Raw genomic sequence first — 21,587 nt, forward strand, 5'->3', positions numbered from 1 at the left:
TTTCCAGAATTAGCCGGAGCAAAAGGCCTCCTTTCCCTCCGCACCCCATTTGTCGCTGCTCTCAAAGCCTCACTCCAGCGCAGGGATGTCACAGCAGCTCCCTCAAGACAAAGAAAATGGCTTTAATTGGGGCTAAATATAGACTAGCATCCTCTGATCAGGTAATCCTGGCGCTCGGTGGCTCCGATCTCATTTGGGCTTCTCAGCGCCCGCCGGGAGGCTGGCGGGAGGGGTGGGAGTCTCCCGCTTGGATACGGGGCACTCGGGGCTTCAGTCCTCCTTTTTTTGGCTGTAGCTCAGTTTCTTGGCACCAGATCATCCGACAACCGCAGATGGGGAAGTTTATTCTGCTGCAACCTTGTCTCTAGGGGAAGTGTTTTCTAAGCCTTAGGGTGAAATACAGAGGAAAGTTCTGCAGTCAGTGACCGTTGATCACCATGACCACTGATCACCATGACCACTGGTCACCATGACCGTTGATCACCATGACCACTGATCACCATGACCACTGGTCACCATGACCGTTGATCACCATGACCGTTGATCACCATGACCGTTGATCACCTTCATCACTGATCACCATGACCACTGATCACCATGACCACTGATCACCATGACCACTGGTCACCATGACCGTTGATCACCTTCATCACTGATCACCATGACCACTGATCACCATGACCACTGGTCACCATGACCACTGGTCACCATGACCGTTGATCACCTTCATCACTGATCACCATGACCATTGATCACCATGACCGTTGATCACCATGACCGTTGATCACCATGACCACTGATCACCATGACCACTGATCACCATGACCACTGGTCACCATGACCGTTGATCACCTTCATCACTGATCACCATGACCACTGATCACCATGACCACTGATCACCATGACCGTTGATCACCATGACCGTTGATCACCATGACCACTGATCACCATGACCACTGATCACCATGACCGTTGATCACCATGACCGTTGATCACCATGACCACTGATCACCATGACCACTGATCACCATGACCACTGATCACCATGACCGTTGATCACCATGACCGTTGATCACCATGACCACTGATCACCATGACCACTGATCACCATGACCACTGGTCACCATGACCACTGGTCACCATGACTGTTGATCACCTTCATCACTGATCACCATGACCACTGATCACCATGACCATTGATCACCTTCATCACTGATCACCATGACCACTGATCACCATGATTGATACCTCGGGTAACACTATAGATTAAGTCGGATTAACAAATGGACTCGGTGTGGCCGTGACTAGGGAGCAGGAGGAGCTGCCCACTAGCTCTTCATCCTGTGCTTTGGCTAGCGCACTCACATACAATTACTAACTGAAGGTCCCCCAGGTTTTTCATCACTCTCATTAAAAGCGGCCCCCACACCATGAGTTGCGGTCCATTCCCCTTTGGCCCGACAGGGAGGAGATGATAGGAGCGCCCCGACAGCGATCAGGAAAAGTCCTTCCTCACGAGGATCTGCCAGGAAGGTTTTTGTGGACAGAATCCCCTCCACGGCACTGAAAGGAAAACATGGTGCGGAGCCACAGCTTTTCAGGGAGCCCTATTTCCGGTGGCAAGTCCTTGAGTCTAGAATGGCCACAGTTTAATAGCAGCCTTGGGAAGCTCCCAGTCAGCTCCTTGTCAGCACCATCCCTGGAGGCCCCGAGGAAGGAGCTCTTCCTGACAGCCCTCATCACCCCCAGGACTCCGGAGTCACAGAATTGTGATCTGCTGGGAAGCAAGGAAGGGCATGAGTCGACACGCTGCGGATCAAAGAAAAGAAATCATTGAAAAGAAATGACACAACAAAACCTGGAGCACACACGGCTGCAGGAGAACCTTTGTCCTCCCCCTGGGCCACCCGTTTGGTGACAGCCCTCAGCCCTTTTTCCTTAAGCCATTCACCCCTCAGCTCCTGTTTACAGCCGGAGTCTCACTCCCGAGTCACTTACAATAGACTGTCTGGTGAGTTGTTCCCCACGAGGACCAAGGGCAGAGACCTTGTTTTGTATTTCTCTCCTCCCAGGCCCCCTGGGGCTCTGCACCTGGCCAGACTCCGCAGGTATTAATTAATTCCACTTCAGGCTTGAGGGCAGTACCATGATGCAATTCTCTCGGCTGCAAGTGAAATTACCCTTCTAGATTTCTTCATTTCAACAAACTTATTAAATAACTGTCAAGGTCCGGGCCAGCTCCTCTGAAGGGCTCAGAATCAGTCCTAGTCAGGATAAGCGAAAGTCTTTGCCCCACATTGGGCGCCGAAATGTAACGTTCTGATCGTCCCTCAATTGTAATCCTTCTCTGGGAGGAGGTCTCTTTTCTGTACAATCTTTTCCTCTGTGAGCAGGTTTCTTGGGAGGCTTCTGGAGTCTTCCCCTCCAAGTGTGGGATTGCTGGACTTGAGAATCCACGGGATGTCTTCTCTTTGACTCAATCCAGACTGCCATCCCAACTCAATGTCCCACTCTAGACTGCTCTCCAGACTCAATGTTGCCTCTTTTTATCCTCCCAAAGAATGGCCTTGTGGGAATTCCAAAGGTGTGAACTCCTTTAAAGGTGTCAACTAAAGGTGTGAACTCTGAGCTAGAGAATGGTTTAGACAACCTGAGTTGGCACCTTGTAATCCTAATAAATAACTACTCCGCATTAGGGCCGAGTACTAAGGGGTCAAGCCCACCGAGGATGTCAGACTTAGCCTGAGAGGCTCCTTGAAGGAGCATGGGGGTTCACACATGGTCGGTGGGGCGTGGGCTTGTGGAGTGAGTTGGATGAATTACCCTTGATAAATCTCAGGGAACTCAGTCTCCAAATAGGGGAAGGCAAAAAATTGGGGACAATGAGCGCAGTAACGTCAAGGAAATAATGATGAGAGGCGAGAATTTGAAGCGGTGAGTCTAGAGGCCTGATGGCCGACTGTGGGATCCTGGCCAGGCAGAGGAAAGGGCCACGAGAGTTCTGTGGTGGAGCGAGGGGAACCATCGGAAGCCATGTTTCTTATGAGGGAAAGGAGGGATGAGATGTCTTTTTTCAAAGTAAGAAGCAGTGATGATTTAGGATGCTGGAAGAGGGAGAGAACGGCGGAAAGTTTAACTTCATGGAAGGAAAGGGTCTCCTCCTTGAGGGGAGCTGTCAGACAAGTCCCTGGCTGGGGGAACATAGTGGATTTCCGCTCGGTTGAGGTCTTCAAGCAGAAGCCTGACCACGGGGGAGGTGCCGTCCCCCAGGCCCCTTCCAACTCCGAGCTTCTGTGATCCAGAATCTAGCACAGAGTTGGGCACACAGGAGGCAATTAATAAATGCATGTTGGCTTGACTTGATCCAGTAGCATTCATTTATCAAGAGAGACTTCTGAGCAGTATTTGGTCGGCGCTTGTCACTGAGACACTTCAGTCACGTGGACTATTTCCCATGACATTCCTGCCAAAAGGGAAACAATTACTGGGGAGAGGTCATTTCACTGTAGAGATGCTACTTTTTTTTTTAATCATCTAGTCATTTTTAATTAAAAATTTCCCCAAGTGAGTTGTTCTAAGCCCCCCCCCCCCCGATTTTGTTGTGGGTCAGGTTTCTGTGTCAGATGAAAGAAAGCAGGTTGTCTCCTTATTCTGTCCCTTCTTTAACTCTTCACGGCCAGGAACAGATCACTCAACGTAATCCAGACGCTGTCTGGGAGGCCTGACGAGAAAATGTGCTGAGCCTTGGCCTGGGGAGTGTTCCCAGCCAGGAACACACTAGGAGCTGAAGCCTCCCCGGGGACTGAACTTGTGGGAGCTCAGCATGGAGGTGGACAGCGAGCCTGAGCCGGCCGGCCCCACCTCTCCGCTGTCCACATAGTCCCAAGGAATCGGGGTTCTCTCTGGTTGTGGTTGTGAGGCGGGGCCCCGGGGAAAGGGCCTGCGCCTCTGCTCTGCCGGCCTTGGGGAGGCGACTTCCCTTTTCTGCACCGTGGTTTTCACATCTGGGCGAAGGCTGGGCCAGACCCTCTCTTCCGGTTCTGCTTCATATGGATTGGGCGTATTCGGGTTCTCTGTAAAATGGAGACACGGGACGTGAGGGAGGATCCGTCCGAGGCCGCAGGCGCCTCATTCTGTCTTGCTCTGAGCGTTCTCAGATGCTCCCGACACAAGGGAAGGCTTGATTGGCTGGGGCTCCCTTTCATCTCTGTGCAGACGACTTCCACATTTATCCATCCGTCCTGTTCCTGCTACTCCCCAATCACCAACTTCCTGGCCGATATTTCTGGCTCCTGTCTCTCAGAGTCTCGACTCGCCTCCCCCAAGCTCCCGATGCTTCTGAGTTTCCTTGTTTCCCGGCAGCTGGGGTCAGAGGTCTCTAGCAGCCGGACCCTGGACGAGCCCTTTAACTTCTTTGCCTCAGTTTCCTGTAAAATAGGCATAGCACAGCCCCTCCCTCCCAAAGTTGTTGAGCACTCCAGTCTGGGGCACCTCCTCGTGCCCGTCCGAATGTGGGATCGCTTTAGTCCAGTCCGGTGGCCGGCGGCGAAGGCCCGTCCGTGGCCCGTGGCTCTCTGGGAAGGCGGGCAGGGCCAGGCTGACCTCTCTGCGTCTGGCCCCAGGAATGCCATGTCAAACATCGCACTCCGGCCGGGTTTGTTGTAGCAGAATGGGAGCCACAGAGCTGCCCATAATGCCCCTCTTGTTTTCCGCATGAAGGCCGCTCTGTTCTCCCCTGCGGAGGAGCCATTCAATCCTGGCTCCCGGGCCGGGGGAAGGAGTGCCTCTCTGCGGCGATCCCTATCTCAAGGCGAGCCGTGGGGGCCTCTGAGGGATTGCTGCCTTCTCTGGGACTCTGAGAGCTACAGGCTGCATTGTCAAGGTTGGAGATTTTCCTTTGTGTTTTGAAGGAGCAGGTCATGCAATTTGATCCCCCTCCCAAAGCCTGCTCTGATTTCTGGTGGGGGTCCGGAGCCGAGTCTGGGGTTGGTAAGGTTGTGCCAGCCACGCACAGATCTGGTAGAACCAGGAGAACCAGGGAGCCTGGCCCCTGTCCCCACCTGCCTGGCCCCGGCCCCGACTGCCCGGCCCCGGCCCCGACTGCCCGGCCCCTGTCCCCGACTGCCCGTCCCCGTCCCCACCTGCCCTGTGAGCCCGTCCCCATCCCCCACTGCCTGGCCCAGTCCACGACTGCCTGGCCCTGTTCCCCACTGCCTGGCCCAGTCCACGACTGCCCGGCCCTGTTCCCACCTGCCCGACCCCGGCCCCGACTGCCCGTCCCCGTCCCCCACTGCCCGGCCCCGGCCCCGACTGCCCGTCCCCGTCCCCCACTGCCTGGCCCAGTCCACGACTGCCCGGCCCTGTTCCCACCTGCCCGACCCCGGCCCCGACTGCCCGTCCCCGTCCCCCACTGCCCGGCCCCGGCCCCGACTGCCCGTCCCCGTCCCCCACTGCCCGTCCCCATCCCCCACTGCCCGTCCCCGTCCCCCACTGCCTGGCCCAGTCCCTGACTGCCCGGCCCAGTCCCCGACTGCCCGTCCCCGTCCCCCACTGCCTGGCCCAGTCCCCGACTGCCCAGGCCTGTAGCCTGAGGACCAGCCCCTCCCAGGTCTGCAGAGCCAGAGGGGATGGATTGTTAGGTTGCATCCGGGCCATGGCAGGGTCCCATCAGAGGGAGTCCTCGTCCCTAGGAAGTCATGCCTTGGGAGGAAGTTCTGGGGTCCAGAGACTAGCTCTGGATGAAAGCTGGGAGAATTCCAGCTTCCCTAAGACACCTGCCTGGCAATTAGGGGCCCGCCTGCCCTGGTCACACTTCTCACCACGGCGGCCCAGAAGCAGATCTCCCTGTCGCTAGCCCAGCGATGGGCACTTTGGGGGGGTTCTGGGGAATAAGGAGAACAGGCCTTCCCACTCTAGGTCAGCCTCCCTCTGCCCCTCCTGTGTTTTGCACATTCAAGCTCCTCCCCCCAGGGTGGACTCCTCCCTCCAGCCAGAGCCCAGACTTCCCGGTGTGATGCGACCCCCCACCAGAGCCTCCGGCCTTCCGGGCAGCATCCACACTAATGACCCCCGGGTTCAAGTCGGCCCCAGAACTACTGATGAGGTGGACGAGGCACAAAGCTGTGGAAAAGACAGAAACGTGGCCCACGTGGCGCCGAGCTGCTGAAGGCCACGGGATTGCGCAGGAAACCTGGCGCCTCCCTGCCAGCCTGACGTAGCAGCTGAGCGAGGTCCGTGGCACCAGGGAAACGTGGGGGATGGAGAGGACGGAGGCAGCTGCAAAACTGGTGCGGAGGCCAGTCAGGAAAGTGGCTCCAACGGGCCAAACCGGGCGGAGAAACGCTGCGATGAAGGGACGGAAACAAAGCAGAAACTGGAATGGAAGCCGGGGAATGAACCCCGAGCCCGAGAAGGAATGCAGGGGGGCGCTCGGAGGCGGAGACGCCGGGACTGCACACCGGGACGACCCGGGGCTCAAAGCTGAGGAAGAGTCTGTTTCTCGCCTTGGCATGAGGTAATATTCAGAAATGGCTCAGGACGGTGCCGGGCCCACAGGAGGCACTGAATTTCTCTCAGGGCCGATGCCAGCGTTCGGCTTCGGCCTTCCAGCCTCCAGCAGACCCCTCCCCTGGAGAGCCCCTCACCGTGGCCCCTGGAAGCCATGGGCAGTCCAGGGCGGTCATTTTGGCCTCTGCCCTCAGCTCTTGGCTCCCATCAGTCCCCCACAGCACCACTGGGCAGTCACGGGGTCCTGTGGATTCCCCTCCCCCCACGTCCTCCGCACGGCTGTGGCCATGTCTCCTCCTGACAGGGAGGGCTGTAGGTGGTATTCAGGTGGGCGCCCGGACCCCCCCCTCACCCGGGGCCCATGGGAAGCTCTGGCAGAACCATCAGGAGGCCTGGCTCTGCAGCCAAAGGATCCAGGCAACCTCCCGGACCCTCGGCTCCCTCCCCTGGGCAAGGAGGTCTGGAGCTCTTAGACCATAAGCTCCTCTTTCCTCCTGTCGGTGGTATTGATTATAATTATATAATCACATTTTCATATAATTATACCTTATATATATAATTATAATGAATTATAGCTCCTCCTGATGATTGTACTGATTATAAGGCACACTTAGAATGATAATTTATTACAATTATATATTATTCTAATGAATTCTAGTTCTTCCTATTGATTGAGTAGAAGACACGCTTATAATTACGATTATATATTGTTAGAATGACTTCCGAGCCCTCCTGTTGATTGATGATTACAAGGCACACTTGGCGGGCACCTCTCTCATCGGGCACCCTTGGGACACGCGCCCTGATTCGCAGACCCCTGCGGTCCCCTGAGCATCCTTGGTCCCGGTTGTCCCGGAGGCGCCCGAGTTCGGTTCTGGGAGCCTGGGCTTGGCTCTGTCCCGGCCGGGCCCTCACAGCCCCCTCTTTGGCTGGGACTCAGGGCCTTGCTGCATCTGTGCTCTCTATTCAACAGCCCCATTCAGCTCCACCTGCTCGGGCCCTCTCCCTCCTCCCCTCCCCGCAGGCAGCCAGCCAAGGAGCTTCCTCCCAGCCTTCCCCTCTGCGTGCTGGGGCATTTGGACTCTTCTCCTCCAGTCCTGTGTCCTTCCAGCTGTCAGTGCCCAGGACAGCTGGCCAGCCTCCAAGGCCCCCCGCCAGCCAGGACGCTGATGCCCCCTGCTGACGCCCGCAGGTTACGGCTCACCTGCCTCAGCTCCCCGGGGCCCTGACCCCCTAGACCCCCAGGGGCCTTGGAGCCCGACTCTGTCTTACTGCCTGTCACTTCCCATCTCAAGAATCCTCGGTGGCTCCCCTTTGTCTGCCAACTAGCGCCCACCCAAGACACGGCCGCAGCCTGCCGCTGACCGGCCCCTGTGGGTCACGTTGTTACATATTCTGCACTTGCCAGTGTAGAATGGCCCATGCCTGGCCAGGGCCAGGGGGGTCCCTGAGGTTTCACCGGGGCCCCCCGACTCAGGGTGGCTGATGAGCCACGTACCCGATGCTGTGACGGAGGAACCCAGCTCGTGAATTAAAGTAATGGGAAGGGCCAACCAATTCCCAGAGGCCTGGGAAGTTCCAGGGCTGGCTCCGTCTCTACCTCTGGAGACCCGCTGGAAGCCGGGACTGAAGAGATAACCAGGAAAAGCCACGACCCCCAGCAAGACCACATCAAGACAGAGCTTACAGAAGGACAACGGCCAGTGATTCACCTTCCATCTGCCAGAGCGGAAGTGGGCACGGCATTGGGCGGGCACTGGATCAACGGGCCCAGAATGTGCCACGGCCGGGTGGGACACGGGCCCGCCTGCTCTCGGATCACATGAGAAACGTCGCCACATCGTTCGTGACCTCTGACAGAGCGCTTCCCCCACGGGGCTCGAACGGTTGTTTCTCCTTCGTTTCCCCAGAGGACCCAAGACGTCCTGGGTGACATTTGGGCTTGTGGGTGAGCTGGAATGGAGGCAGAGCCGCACGGAGTCCGCAGCCAGAGTCCCCAATGGCCTGTGGCAGGACAACGGTCAGCATGACCGGCGAGGGCCCCGACGGAGTGGACGACCAAGCTCTAAGCGCTCCCCAGCACCTGCTCCGGCCCTTGGAACAAATTGTCCTCTTCCACACTTTGTACTGAAGAGAGTCCTCCCATGTGGAGGCTGGATACCCGTCCCCAACTCACTGGTGGGCTTGAAGTCATCGGCCCCCCAGCCCGCTCCCGCAGTGGGCACCAGGCCTGGAACGACCTCAAGCAGCCACCGCCATGAATTACAACTGAGAAAGGCCTTTCCCCTCCCAGTGGGACCGCGGTAGGAGGGAGCAGCCACGGCTCCCACCCCGGCCCTTGTTGTTTGCTTAGGTTAAAAGATGTTCCTTGTTACCTGAAAGGGGCCAGTGGAGGGGAGGGGTTAAGGGCAAATGCCAACTGGGTCGGGAAAACAAAAGGCAGCAAGGAGCCTTCCAAAACCCAAAGTAAACCAGGCCACGTCTGGTTTATGGCATCTCCTTTTCTCCCAGACCCGCGAATCCAGGAAGCTATCGTTGTCTTGTTGTTATCGGGGAATACTGTGGATTTCTAGGTTTTAGCAAAGTTTGGAGCAAAGTCTCTCCTCTGTTTCTGTGGAAAGGATGGAGGGATCAGAGCCGGAGAGTCCAATGGCTGGGGGTCCTTGGAGAGAGAGGGACGGCTAGGTCCCAACGGGATGGCCCGATGGGGGGGAGGGCTGCAGTGGGGTGCCTCAGGGATCCGGGCTATCCTTTTTGTTAATGACCCAGATCATGGCGGCTGGCATTTTTTTAGGCTTAAGGGGCGTCCTTATCAAATGTGCAGAGGCTGCCAAGCTGGGAGGATTAACTGGTACAGGGGAGGCGTTTTGGCAGGCTAGAGAGATTACGGATTAGATCACATTTCACACTTGGGGGTCGCTCTCAATTTCACAAGTACGAGATGAAAGAGTGCGCTTGGCTGTCGTTTATCTGAAAAAAATCTGGTGGTTTCAGTGAAGTGCAAATCCAGCTGTAGTCAGCGGGAGAGAATGGCAGCCTGGAAAGTGACAGGATTAAAGAGACAGGAGAAGTAGGAGTCTTGCCGTTCTCTGTTCTGGGGCCCGTGCGGGTGACGCATTTCAGGAGGGACCCGGATAACCCAAAACGCTTCCAGAGGGGGACAAATGGGTCCTTGAAAGGCCTTGAGTCCATCCTATTGGAGAACTGGTCGGGCTTGGAGGTGTTGCCCTGAAGATGCAAAGGCCGAGGGATGACACAACAGGTGTCTGAAGTAGTGGAGCCATTATCATATGGGAAAGGAGCATCCTCAGCCCAAGAGGGAAGGAGCCCAGGGTGGAAGCTGGAGCACCACACAGGAGGTCTGATGTTAGGAAATAAGTCCTCCCCCACCGAGGGATGACCGGGGGCCTCGCGGAGGGCGGAGCTCCCACTCCCTGGAGGTCTCCAAGCACAGGCTGACCACTCACTGGAAATGTAGAAGGCTTTTTCCTCCTTCTGTAGGTTGGACTCCTTGTCCTCTCAGGCCTCTTCCCATTTTTGGATTCTGAAAAGCCAGAGAGTAAGGCAGGAATTAGGGCCAAGTGTTGAGTGTGACTGAGACTAGACCCAAAGGGAACATTGGGGAATATGGAAACTCTCACCGCCAGTCCCTTAGACACTGGGCCATGATGACTTGTGGCAACACAAATACAAAACGGCAGTCGTTCCTGTGCTTCCGGTCCTGCTCCCGTTGTGCTGGGGATGGAGAATGTTAGGGATCACCCAGTTTTTAAAGGCTCATCGAATATTAATTCTGGGTAATCCAGTTTTTAGCTCATCCCTGACAGTTAACCCCCAAACCAATTTTTTTTTATTTCCCAAATACTTGTGAAGATATTTTTTCAGCATTCATTTTTGTAAGACTCTGTCCCAGATTGTTCTCCTTCCTTCCCTAACCTCCCCCCTCCCCAAGACAGCAAGCAACCTGTTAGAGTTAAAGATGTGCAGTTCTTTTAAACATATTTTCATATTTGTCACGTTGTGCAAGAAAAATCCCACCGAAATGGGGAGAAACCGTGAGAAAGAAAAAAGCAAACAAATGCTAGGCTTTGATTCAGTGTCCACAGCTCTCCCTCTGTTTGTGGACGGCATTTTCTATCCCACGTCTGTTGGAAGTGCCTTGAACCATTGGCTTGTTGAGAAGAGCCAAGTCCATCACAGTTGAGAATCTTGTTGCCGTGTACAATGATCTCTGGGTTCTGCTCGCTTCCCTCAGCATCGGTTCACGTCAGTCTCTCAGGCTTTCCCGAAACCGGCCTGCTCATCATACGATAAAACGATTCCATTAGATTCGGCACCGTCACTCAGCCATTCTCCAGCTGACGGGCGTGCCCCGTTTCCAGTTCCTTGCCACTACACAAAGGCTGCCCCAAACATTTTTGTGGGACCCTTCCCCTCTTTTAGGCCTCTTTGGGATGCAGACCCAGGATCAAAGGGCGTGCACACTCTATAGCCTTCCGGCACGGTTCCAAATTGCTCCCCAGAATGCTTCTCATCTCCAAACTTTTGCAAGAACCGAATCCACGTTGTAAAAAGCTGGCACCAGAATAAGGAGGTTACAAGAGCCCAGGAACTTTGTCCAGCAAAGACTGGGTGTTTTGTGTTTGTTTGTTTGCCAAGGAGAGATCTAAGAGCCCAGGCAATGCCATCAGACAATGGGCTTTTTGTCTTTGTTTCTTCAGTACTGAACCCCCCGTTTCCTCGGTACTTAACGCTGTGCCCAGCACCCCAGGTAGGTGCTCACGAAGTGCCACTTGACTAAAAGACTTTCACTTGTGAAATGCAGAAGAGTTTGGAAGAGTGTGCAGGAAAACGAAGGAAGCAAAACCCTGCGCACTCATCTTCCTGTGAGTATCCCATGAGCAAACTGCCAGCACCCCAGACCCTCAGGAAACGGAAACGCCCCCTTCGTTGGTTCACCTTCCTGAGTCCTCCCTCCCTGGTGACCTGGAGCCGCTGGGCTCCCTGCGCCTTTGCTAGCCTGGGAAGGTCCCACCGGCACGGTTCCGGCCCAGACCAGGGACGCCTCGGCCCCTCCTCCTGCCGAGAAGGTCCCTCCAGCCCCGGCCGTGATGTATGTGCAGCTCCGGGGAGGATTGCATTGATTGGCGCCTGATGCTGAGTCCAGAGATGGGGTAGCCTGTGTTTCCGGCTCCAGGCCTTCGCTGGCGTCATGGAGACGGCCATCTGCACTCCCTTTGGCTGTCGCTTGAAGCGGGGCTTGCCCCCTGTGCCAGGCTCCTCAGGAGCTTTTCTCTGGCCACTCAGTCCCAGAACTTTCACATGATGGAGCTTTTCCTTCCTTAGGACTCGTCAGGGTTCATCTTAGGCTTTAGCAGGCCCTGCTCAAGGGTTCTCAGGCCTCCGATGGACGCCCCTTCCCCTTTCTGGCTTGGGGCCTGGAGTTCCTGCTAACGCTCCCTGCAGATTTGTGGTCAGGACATAGGGAAGGGCCCCGTGGGAAGGGGCCCCCAGGCCCTAGCTGCACGTGCCCCTTGAGCTGTCAGTGCCCAAAGGGCGAAGGCTCTGCCTCCTCCTGAAGACCTTGGAACAGGAGATCTCCCCCCTCTTTCAGCCCCGAGGAAGTCTCAAGGTTCTGGGGGTCCCGGCCCCTCTGTGGGAAGTGGCGCTTCTCCGACTGTCCACGGGGCCCTTCCTGGACATCCTGTGCCAGGCGGGCTGGCATCGCAGGCGCCCAAGGCTGGCGCTAGGAGTGTTTTGGAGGTTGTTGGAGGCTTCTGGCTTCATTTTTATTTGAAACTTGTAACAAAATCAAAATCTAGCAATTTGGTTGTGACAGAACAAAATAAAAATAACAAAGCAGCCAGATGGGCACTTGTGCCCTTCCCTCGTCGAGTGCCAAGCACACTCTCGAGCCTTCTCTCACCCAGTCTGCTGTCAGTTACATCGGACCTGATGCTGCTCCCGGCCCGGCCCAGCTCCCACCCCCTGCGGGCTGCTCCCCCCAGCCCAGCTCCCACCCCCTGCTGGCTGCCTCTTCGGGTGCCGGCCCTCAAGCCTGGAAGACTTTGCCCCTTCACCTCCATCCCCCAGAATCCTCATCTTGCTGAGCTCTTAGCTCAGGTCCCTGGGTCTCCACAAAGCTGCCCTGGTCCTCAGGCCCCTGACAGGCCCAAGACTCGGGCCCACTTCACCAGCTCCATCATTTTATTATGTCTGTAGACACAGGGCTGTTTCTTTTTCGTCTTTCTATTCCCTATGGCAAGCCCAGTGCCTGGTACATAGTAGGTCCTTAACGCATGCTTCTTGGATTAAATTAAGCGGGAATAAATCGAGGTTGAAGGAGACCATCGAGAATTTTCAATTTAAGGTTTTTCACTTTAAAATTTCAGAAATGATTGTTTTTTGGTTTTATGTCACCCTTTCCCCCTCCAGTATATCCCCTCCTGCCCTTGTCCCTGAGGAGATCTCTGTTATGACAAGAAATAAAAATGGAGGAGGTGAGAAAGCTGTTGCACAAAAATAACGTGCAGTGGTGTACACAGTGCACCAGATCTGTGGGACAAGCAAGACCAGTGTCTCTGGAAAGTTTGAGCAAGGATATTTACTGAGTTCCTTTTGAATTCAAATAGAACTTATTAAGTGCCTCTTGTTTACAAAGTGCACTTTGGGCAGGAAAAATATTACAAATTAGTTAAAACTGGGGTCCTGCTCCCCCACCCGATCTTTATCATCTCTCAGGGCAGAGAGACACAAATAGATGAATGTAACACAGAGCAACAAATGGAGTGTAAAACAATCGCAGATAAGATGCTATGTCAAGTCTATAAGCATTGATTAAACACCTTCTGTGTGCTCCTAACACTCTGCTAAGGGCTGAAGACTAAAAGAAAGGCAAGACCCAGTCCCAGCTCTTGAGGTGCTCCCCATCTGAGCGAGGGAGTAACCATGGGAGGTCTAAGGGTGGGGGCAGTGGAGAAGGGTTCTGCTGCGACGTGCTACCCCAGCGCCGGGAGTCGGGCTACCACAGGTGGTTGAGCGTCCGCGGGCTTGGGGGGCGGGCACCGGAGTGCGGCCTGAGCAAAAGCAGGGTGAGGAGGGAGTGGCGCAGGATTGGTCTGGTGCCCGTGTGGGAGACAGAGCCAGCAGGATACCCCGAGGGTGCATCCCATCCTGCGGAGCCTCGGTCATGGGGCTGAGGACTGAGGGTTCACCGAGGGAGCAGCAGCGCCATCACGGGGACTACTGGCCTTGGAATTCACAGGCTGGTACCCGGCTCGTCATCCTCTCCCTCTACCTGTGTGACCTTGGGCACTTACTCAGAGCCCCCTGGCTTTGTTTCTGTAAAAATAAACGCTGTGATCTCCGATCGACAGTCAGCCAGACGTGAAGAGGAGTCTGGCCGTGGTTGGGGAAATGAGGTGCGGGGGAGAGCCTGGCCTGAACAGGAGGGAGGAGGAGTGCCGAGGTAGAATCTGGGGGCATCAGAGGGAGCAGGGGGAGGCCGAGGTAGAATCTGGGGGCATCAGAGGGAGCGGGGGGGGCCGAGGTAGAATCTGAGGGCATCGGGAGTTGGTGGGCGGGGTGGGAAGGGAGGGTTGGGCACAGCCTCAGGCACTCTGGGAGGGCACTACCATGGGCATGAGACAATGAAGCTAGTGGCTGGGGGGAGCAGATGAGAGGCTTAGATTTTTTCTCATGCTGAGTCTGAGGCCCCAGGGGACCCCTGAACAGTATGGTGGCCCTCTTTGGGCATCCCTACTCCTCCCACCTACAGCTTACAGGACATGTGACACAGTGCTCAGGATGTTGGGTGTGGAGGTGACGGAGAAGTGGTTCTCTCCTTCCTGTAGTTGTTCCCCCCTCAAGGCGGGTTGCATCTTAGCAGGGGGAGCCTTACAGTATTAGGGAGCCCCCTGAGGCTTGGAAACTTGAGGTGCCGGGTCCCACAGCTGCTCATCCCAAGGGAGAGGATTGCAGTCTCCCCGGCCACATGTGCGGCCCTCCTCCCAGAGCCTGCCCAAGGCTGCACCATGGCCGTAATGACAGGAAAAGCGGCTCTGGGGGAATGAGCCCCTTGGGAGGGGCCGGGGCTGGTCCCGTGGAGAGCAGGGGCTTGAGCTGTGATTCAGGGAAAGAAAAGGAGAGGCCGAAGCTTCGGAACATCAGGAACCTTTGCAGAGTAGGGGTCGGGGCCAGAGAGGACCAGAGGCGGGCAGGCCTTTGGATTCCCATGGTTGAGAGCCAGGGGAGGCCTTTCAGGTCCAGGAGATCCAAACACTCTGGAGAGAACCTGGGGCCGATGGAAGGGTCCTCGGGGGAGCCGCTGGGGGGGGGGGCTCCAGCGCCACAGGGGCCAAATATCAACACTGACCGCGGGGCGGGGGAGAAGGGGGATCCTGGTGACTCAGGAACCAGCGTTTGAAGGCCAAAGACTCACGTTTTCCCTCTCCTTTGTCTTACAGGCAGAAGCCGGCTCTTCTTCTTGGTGAGTACCCTGCTCCAGAGTGTGTGTTTGGGGGGGGTCTGCGCGGACAGAATGCCCAGGACACAGAGGCTGGAGAACCCCGCTGTGGGGGGGAGAGTCACAGGGAGGCTGGGCGGCGGCTCGCTCCATGGTGGGTGGGAGAGACTTTGCCAGCTCCGCTCGCCCACTGCGCGCCTCAGGACGTGAGTTATGTTTGTGGGCAGAGCTGATAGACGCCCCGTCCCGCGGGTCCCGGTTCTCATTCTGCTGTTGTGTGTGTGTTTGGGGGGGCTGCTGGACTTTGGGGGGCGCCGTGCAATCTCCTGCATCTTGTTTCCAGGCTTAATGAAGGGTCGTGGCCTTGGCGATCTGGTTCTTAAGGAGGAAGAGGGTTTGGATGTTGTGTCTTCAGTTAAACCAAAATGGGCAGGTCAGGCTTGCTGACAAACTCATTTTTAGCGGGCCGTGCAACTGCGGGGGGAGAAAGTGATACACGTTTCGTCCCATCTCTGCCCGTGCCCACAGAACAGCAGCTCTAAACCTGGGGTCCACTGGGATCGGTGGATCTACTGAGGAGGTTCATGAACTCGGATGGGGAAAACAATTCTTAGTTTTACTGATCTCTGCCTCCCATTGAGGGTCACCTCCAGTTATGAATTAAGAACCAGACCCCAAACCCTGTCCCAAGAAGGGCTTCCCCAGACTGCACGAGCGGTCCAGACCCCAAAACGGGAAGAACTTCTGTGACAATGTCTGCGTACAGCATGGTAGATGCGAACTGAGGGGAGCTGGGAGAATCCCACCACAGGGTTCCCTCCGGCCCGTCTGCCCCAGAGCCCGTGGGCTGCTTCCGGTTCCTGTCTGGGGGGAGCTGCACTTATTTGTGCAAAGTTTGTTGTCTCTCCCTTAGCCTGGGAACTCCTTGAAGGCAGGAATTGGCTCTTGCCTTTTTCCAGGGCTTAACCCAGGCTGGCACATAGTAGGTGCTCGCTGAAGGATTAAATGATTGGCTGATTGAGATCCTGCATATAACAAATAACAGGAGAGGCGCAGGGCATAGAGACAACCGAACCTGGAACCCTGCCCTGCCCTGGGGGAGCTGCGTTTCCTTCCATTCTGGTTTCCTCCAAGCCCCCTTAAGCGCCCGCTCTTTCAGGAGCCCTTTCCTGACCCCCTCGGCTCCAGTGCTTCTCCCCCCACCCCCCAGCCTCGGATTAACCTGGAAACCCTTTGTGGTTTCCCTCTATGGACGGTAGGCTCCGGAGGGCAGGAGGGTAGCCAGCCCAGGTCAGGAGATATACAATGGGTTCCACGGTTACTTTCAGTGGAGGGAGGGAAGCCTAACAACGGGATGGGATCAATTCAGGAAATAAATACCTGCGGGAGGCGGTACCTGAGATGATTCCCAAATGGAGAAGAAGGAGAACATGGGGGTGGCTCTGGGGGCACAGCCTCTGCCAGGCAAGGGCTGGGCGCGGGGGGCGGCACGATGATGTATGTTTGTTCCGACGTTCTCAGCCATGTCCCTTTTGGAGGTTTTCTTGCCAAAGGTTCGGGAGTGGTCTGCCGTTTCCGGTTCCAGCTCAGTTGACAGTTGAGGAAACTGAGGCAAACAGGAGTAAGGGACTTGCTCAGGGTCACACAGCTGGGAAGCGTCGGAGGCCGGATTCCCCGGAACGTCCGTGGGCAATAGCAGTGGCACAGCTCAACCAGAACCGGGAGTGCTTGTGGGCAATGAGGAAAGGTAGGGAGAAGGGACGGGACTCAGCATGTAGAGGGCTTTGAGCACGGATGAAAAGTAACCAAGTCTTCATTCGAAGGGCTCTCCTGGACGTAGCCCGCCCCGTCGTCACCCCCGAGCCCGATGGAGCCCCCGTGGCCCTGGGAGCCACCCCCGGCCTGTCCCTCCACCCCGAGGTCTGCCTGCCGCACAGCCCCGCGCTCTGAGCTTGGGAGGACCTGGGAGGCCCTCACTTCCTGCTCTGTGCACGCCCATTCTTCCGATTTTGGTCTTGTGCTCGTGAAAAGGGGAGGGGTTGATGGAGGTCTCTCATTTACTTGAGGACCATTGCTTAAGTTCCAGGCTTTGTGCCGGGATGAGGTGACAGAAAGAGGGCGGGGATTGCCTTCTGCCTGACTTGGGTCTGACATACAGTAGATGCTTAATAAATGTTGATTGATGATCCAGTGTGTCCCTGCCCTCAAAAAGCTTACATTCTATGTGAGAGAAATGACCGATTGTAATACCCAATATTAACCGTGCAAAATGACCCGATTTTAAATATTAATATCGTATCAAACTTTAATATATTGTCAATGTTATATTCATAACAAAATCCGTTATTTATAGAGTGCTCTAAGGTTCCAAAAGCTCTTTAAATTCATGATCCCATTGCATCCTCCCAACAACCCCGTGCGATTATTATTCCTTTTGGAACGATTATGGGGGATTATTATTCCTTCGAGGTTCCGCTCCAACTGTGGGTTCTCAGAGGCCTCTGGGGGTCCCTCCAGCTGCCAGTGCCGTCCCGTCTGAGCTTTCCTTCCACCTCTCTGTCTGTGTATACCCATTTGTACAAAGCTGGCTCCTCTATAAGAGCGTGAGCTCCCAGGGGCAGGACCGGGGTCTTCCTGCATCTTGCTCTGTCCCCCAGCACCCCCACATGCTTCCTGCCCTCTCGGTGGCTGACTGACTGCCCTCCCTGACTTACAGAGGACACACCCGAAGCCACAGAGGCAATGCTCAGAATGATCAGGCCCAGGCCTCTGACTCCGGGCCCAGGCCTCTGACACCCGGCCCAGGCCTCTGACACCCGGCCCAGGCCTCTGACTCCGGGCCCAGGCCTCTGACTCCCGGCCCAGGCCTCTCACTCCCGGCCCAGGCCTCTGACTCTGGACCCAGCCTCTGACTCCCAGCCCAGGCCTCTGACTCCCGGCCCAGGCCTCTGACTCCGGGCCCAGGCCTCTAACTCCGGGCCCAGGCCTCTGACACCCGGCCCAGGCCTCTGACTCCCGGCCCAGGCCTCTGACACCCGACCCAGGCCTCTGACTCCGGGCCCAGGCCTCTGACACCCGGCCCAGGCCTCTGACTCCCGGCCCAGGCCTCTGACTCCCGGCCCAGGCCTCTGACACCCGGCCCAGGCCTCTGACTCCCGGCCCAGGCCTCTGACACCCGGCCCAGGCCTCTGACTCCCGGCCCAGGCCTCTGACTCCCGGCCCAGGCCTCTGACACCCGGCCCAGGCCTCTGACTCCCGGCCCAGGCCTCTGACACCCGGCCCAGGCCTCTGACTCCCGGCCCAGGCCTCTGACACCCGGCCCAGGCCTCTGACTCCGGGCCCAGGCCTCTGACTCTAGGCCCAGGCCTCTGACTCCCGGCCCAGGCCTCTGACTCCAGGCCCAGGCCTCTGACACCCGGCCCAGGCCTCTGACACCCGGCCCAGGCCTCTGACTCCCGGCCCAGGCCTCTGACTCTAGGCCCAGGCCTCTGACACCCGGCCCAGGCCTCTGACTCCAGGCCCAGGCCTCTGACTCCCGGCCCAGGCCTCTGACACCCGGCCCAGGCCTCTGACTCCCGGCCCAGGCCTCTGACTCCCGGCCCAGGCCTCTGACTCCGGATCCAGCCTCTGACTCCGGATCCAGCCTCTGACTTCGGCCCAGGCCTCTGACTCCCGGCCCAGGCCTTTGACACCCGGCCCAGGCCTCTGACACCCGGCCCAGGCCTCTCACTCCTGGCCCAGGCCTCTCACTCCTGGCCCAGGCCTCCGACTCCGGGCCTGGGCCTCTGACTCCCAGCCCAGGCCTCTGACTCCGGATCCAGCCTTTGTTCCACTCCAGGACTCGGGGTTTTCATTGCTGAAAATCTGCCCCAGACTGACAGTAAGGAAGGGATGACCATGTGCCCTAGACAAGCCAGAGTCTCCTCGGGCAAGAAGTAGCCCTTTACTCAGAAGGAAAGTGTTTATCAAGAGAAGTCTCTGTTTACCGCTCGGCCGCTGCTCGTCCTTAGCCGGCCCCCACACCGACAGACTCTCGGAGCATGTGCCTGGCTGGGGAGACATCCCTCCAAGGGCTGCTGGGAGAATTGCTAGCGGAGGTTCGGGCGCCCCGCCATTAGGGAAGGAACCCAGAGCCCGGGCCGTTAAACGGGCCGGGAGGAAACATGAAATTCTGCCTCTGAATTCCGCTTTCCGCCTGGGGGACCTTGGGGCGGGCGTCCATCGGGCCCAGCTGCCGCGGTGCCCGTGATTTGGCCCCTTTGGTGAGGGAGCTGGTGAGAGCCAAGGAAGGTCCCTTTGGCCCCAACCCCATGTTTCACGCCGTTTGGGGTGACTGCCTGCCCCCTGGAACTCGGCGCCCCTCTTCCTTTCCCTCTTCTGATGGAGAGAGGCAGTCCGACCCAGGGAGGGGAGCAGCTTTCCCTGAAGCCTTGGTGGAAGAGCGACATCTGCCACCTCCCAGGCAGCCCAGCCCCCTCGCAGGGCCACAGGACGACCATCGGCACCAGATCGTCCCCTTCAGTGCCCCAGTTCTTGTGGGGGAGGGGAGCAGAAACAGTCGAGTCCTCCTCCCCCAGGATGCCCTCCCAGATACGCAGAGGACAGTCTTCTCTTTGCCTCTCCCCTGCCTCCCTTTGTGGAGCCCGCATCTGCCAGCCTCGGGTCCGTTAACCATGGCGAGGTAGCAGCCACCGGCTCGGTCGGAGCGTCAGAGAAATGGAAACAACCTTGTCTGGGAAGAGATAATGAACAGGTGCAAAGTGTATCTGAGGGAGACAGAGACATGTGGAGAGACAGAGACCGTAAGAGAAACAGAGATGCTAAGAGATGTGTGTGTAGGTGGGCCTGGGAGAAACAGATACAGTAAGAGAGAGACAGAGAGACAGAGAGAGAGTAGGAAAGAGGGAGACAAAGAGAGAGCCAGGACACATTTTCTTAGCAGCTCTGGCCCATTCCACAGAAGCTCCTCTGGAGGATTCTCCGGCCCACCCTTAGTTCCAGTTCAGTCTCTTCATCTGAGCAAGTGGAACGGAGACTCACAGCTTCTCCGGGAGGCACGGGGCTGGTGCATGATCTCCCCAGGTCGCTGGGACTGTTTGCATTTTCTCCTGTTCCCCCCCATTTTAAGGGCCCTCCTCTGCTCCCTGAGCTGCGCCCGGCCCTTCCCCGGGCAGGATTGGCTCTTCCACCATAGGAAGCGGCTTTCCTCCCAAAGGCTGAAACGAGAGGATGCCGGGAGGCTGCAGGAGGTGCCGGGGTCCTCCGGGCTGTCTCCAGTTCTGCTTTTAGGAGACACAGTCCCGTCCAGTTTGAGGAAGCCGGGCTCCCGGGAGGCCGGGCTGCTGGTCGCACTATTCTCGGCGTCAGCGGCTGTGATGATTTCCACTTCGGGGGAGTCGGCTCCTTCACAAGCTGTGGGGGGGGTGCCTTTTGTGTGAGGAAGGTGTTCTGTGGGGCAAGAAGGGAAATGGGGGCACCCCGAGGACCAGAAGCCTCAGGAAGGCTTTTCTTCTGACTGGGAGCCGGGGACGGAGGAAGCAGGGGAGGGGTGGGAGAGGGGAGCAGAGGCAGAGACAGCCAGACCCCCTCCCCCCAGGGCGGCCGCTCGCCTCCTGCCGGCGGGAATCTTGTGGCCCTTCTGGGGGGCGGCAGCTGCCCAGCCGGGGAGGAGGAGACCCCAGAGGCCCCACTCGGGAGCAGGCAGAGCCCCCCAAGGGTGCTGCTTTGTCCAAGCGTTGGGGCAGCAGAGGCGGGACTTGAACTCAGCCCCTGACTCCAAAGCCAGCAGCATTCACTGTGTTCTCCCAGGACTGACCCTTCCAGAGCGGGGTTTAGCTATCCCCGAGGACCCCCAGACTCCAGCCGGGCAGCCTCACGCTCTTGGGGGCTCTGCTTTAAAGGAGGGGAGCCTGTGCCTTTCTCCGTGGTTCTTGCTGTGCCAACCGATGGCAGAAACAGATGGCTTTGTCAGAATCATCTTCCCTGCCAGCTGCCTGCGCCAGTGGGCGTCAGAGTTCACACTGAGAAGGCTGGGGAATGGGGGTGAGGTGGGGACCGGGGAGAAGCCGTCCTGCTGGCAGAGGCAGGCAGTGCCCAGCCAGCAGCCTGATTTAGGGTCAGGGATGGGGGGCAGTGCCCAGCCAGCAGCCTGATTTAGGGTCAGGGATGGGGGGCAGTGCCCAGCCAGCAGTCTGATTTAGGGTCAGGGATGGGGGCAGTGCCCAGCCAGCAGCCTGATTTAGGGTCAGGGATGGGGGCAGTGCCCAGCCAGCAGCCTGATTTAGGGTCAGGGATGGGGGGCGGTGCCCAGCCAGCAGCCTGATTTAGGGTCAGGGATGGGGGGCAGTGCCCAGCCAGCAGCCTGATTTAGGGTTACAGATGGGGGGCAGTGCCCAGCCAGCAGTCTGATTTAGGGTTACAGATGGGGGGCGGTGCCCAGCCAGCAGTCTGATTTAGGGTTACAGATGGGGGGCGGTGCCCAGCCAGCAGCCTGATTTAGGGTTACAGATGGGGGGCAGTGCCCAGCCAGCAGTCTGATTTAGGGTTACGGATGGGGGGCAGTGCCCAGCCAGCAGCCTGATTTAGGGTTACGGATGGGGGCAGTGCCCAGCCAGCA

The 21,587-nt window shown here is 57.5% G+C and overlaps 1 protein-coding gene across 2 annotated transcripts in view; it reads left to right on the top strand.

Annotated features, from left to right (window-relative positions):
* PTPRE (protein tyrosine phosphatase receptor type E) overlaps positions 1-21,587 on the top strand; it is a 147,562-nt gene that overhangs the window by 37,003 nt on the left and 88,972 nt on the right. For both annotated transcript variants that reach the window (XM_074297162.1, XM_074297163.1), the window contains exon 2: positions 14,973-14,995. The gene's annotated coding sequence lies outside the window, so the exon portion shown is untranslated. The remainder of the gene's footprint in view (positions 1-14,972; positions 14,996-21,587) is intronic.

Source organism: Sminthopsis crassicaudata, chromosome 2 (genome assembly GCF_048593235.1).
Source record: "Sminthopsis crassicaudata isolate SCR6 chromosome 2, ASM4859323v1, whole genome shotgun sequence".
Lineage (NCBI taxonomy): Eukaryota > Metazoa > Chordata > Mammalia > Dasyuromorphia > Dasyuridae > Sminthopsis > Sminthopsis crassicaudata.